This window comes from Aplysia californica, unplaced genomic scaffold (genome assembly GCF_000002075.1).
Source record: "Aplysia californica isolate F4 #8 unplaced genomic scaffold, AplCal3.0 scaffold00972, whole genome shotgun sequence".
Taxonomy (NCBI): Eukaryota; Metazoa; Mollusca; class Gastropoda; order Aplysiida; family Aplysiidae; genus Aplysia; species Aplysia californica.
This window is the reverse complement of record NW_004798242.1, coordinates 132,373-134,872: the sequence shown is the minus strand read 5'-3', so window position 1 is coordinate 134,872 and position 2,500 is coordinate 132,373.

Here is a 2,500-nt window from a genome sequence, read left to right as displayed (position 1 = left end):
AAGTCTTTAAATGGAAGTCATGAAAAGATTGGTAGACTTTATCTTTATTTTCTCTTTGATATTTAATTTTCCATCCCTATAACATATAAATAATATTTAATTTCGTTTATAGAGTTTAATCCGCCCCTTAAATAATCTAATAGTGTTCATAGGGGCGTTAAACCCATACCATTTCACCATTTTTCACAAAGTTTAAAAAGCTAAAGATTTCATTCTGGGATTCCTAGAAGCAATGCTCTACATGCCCTCCGTTGGACTCGCCAAATTTTTAACGCCTCGTTCGAAATGTTCAATGTAGCCCAGACACAAGGACCTGCTAAACCATGAGTGTTTAAAGCCACACACAGTGTACATAATCAGTATGAAGTGGCTTTTAGAGGCAATAGGGAGTGGAGTACCCAACAGACAGCACCTTTGGAGTTATCTTAACATATCCTGCAGGGTGAAAAAGGACTTTTCACTAGATCAAATGTCATCGAGGAAATGATACCGCTTTTCATGACAATCAAGGAATCATGAACACATTGCCATGCTCTGATCCATGTCATCTCGGCCTTGTGAAGATGAAACGTAGTAGGTTAATACCTGCCATGAGAGTGCAGACTGTTGAGGGATAGAACAGTCCAAGCTGCAGATCGTCTACGGATAGATGTCTCATGGGACTCTACTACTGAAATCTGCACTCTGGTGACGTTTAAAGGGCTGCGCATGGTGCATGTTCGAACTGAAGGGGTCATTTAAAAGAAAATTTTAAGTTCTGATTCGCTATTGATCCAAACTGATGGAATTTCCCTACTCATGACACCGAAGGTCTTGAGGGCATCTAAGCATTCTTTTCATACCGTGCACAGAACTTACGAAACGTCAGGGATGGTGAGTTTGTGGAGAGGTAACGTTCAATACAAAAAGCTCTCTGTTTCTGACTAAACTTAATTATGATCTAAGCAGGCAAACAAAATTTGGGAACAATAAATAATATCGGCAGACTTCAGTTGACTTGTTAGACTGTTGCAACTTTTAGTGGTTGATTTAATGCGAACGGGTGCGTCATGCTACGAAAATGGGGACAAGGTTGAAAATGTTTTTTTTATTTTTTATGTGCTATACAGAGCAAAACCATTCAATGGACTTAAGTAAAATAAATGTCTGACAAATTCCTTTTGGCTTCCAAATATTCCGTTCAAATCTGAAACGCAAAACTTCTGTATGGAGGAAATTATTTACCAAACAAGTTTTGCAGTTGTTGTTTTTTGGATCCCCTTGTATGTTCATTTTTCGTTTCTGAAATTTTGTACAAATTATAGATTTGAAACTGACAATTACAGCCACCTTCGAATCGGGCACTTGATCATTTAAAAATGATGATACTACTACTACTACTACTACTACTACTACTACTACTACTACTACTACTACTAAATAACATTAATTATATAGCGCTCAACCCCGATTAAAGTACACAGGCTCTGAGCGCTTTACAATACAGTACAACGTACAACAGCAACATAAAATGTGTCATGACAAAAAGAAAATCACTCCAAATATTCATCCTATTAATTTAAAGACAGAAACGACTTCAGATGACATTTGAAGGAATAAAAAAAACTTGATCCTCCTTAAAGTACTTGGCAAAGCATTCCAGATCTTGGGGCTTTGATATTCAAATGCCCATTCACCCATTGTTTTAAGTTTCATAGATGGTAAAAGACATTTTTAATTTTTGTCAGCTGATCTTAAACTGCGAGTTGGGATGTACAGTCTCAACAGCTTTGATAAATATGATGGCGCATTATTATTCAAGCATCTGTGAAATAGCATGATGGTGGCTTACGTGTACACAATTCTTTTCTCTGCAGGAAGCTAATGCAATGTCCGTAAAAGAGGATTGGCAGAGTCTCGCTTTCTCTTCCGTAAAACTAAACGTGCAGCATTGTTTTTGGACAGTTTGAAGTCTTTTAACTTTCCCCAGTGATATTCCTGATATTTTCGAATATTGAGGAGAGAAGACATTGATTAAAAAGGAAAACACAATGATAATGACGATAAAGATGTTCTGTACTAACCGTCTCTTTCCTTGGACGCCTGTGTGTTATAGAGGATGTGTGTTATAAACCGTTTGCGATGGGGAGGTGGTCACAAAAACGATCGATGCGAGAAGAAAAAAAGCAAGACGCCTCTTTTCTGAAGTAGGGCTGAGTGCTTTGTTGCGGTCACGCGCGCCAATGGTATTGATGAACAGCACAAAGGAGTACATGAGGGGACGTTTCCACCTGTCCTGTAAGTCAACTCGGACGACCAGAGTGTCACGACGCGGTAAAGTCAGGCGCTCGTCAATTTTTGGGCTTATTATTATGGAGTTTCTGGTATCATCTTTAAGCGTGTTTATTTGTCTTGCTTTCGGTAAAAAAATTATTATCCATCTATCTTTAATAGAAGTCGAAGTATTTGCGATTGAAGGCGGTGGGAGTCACCTGGTTTCAGAAGAAAAATCATCCCCCCC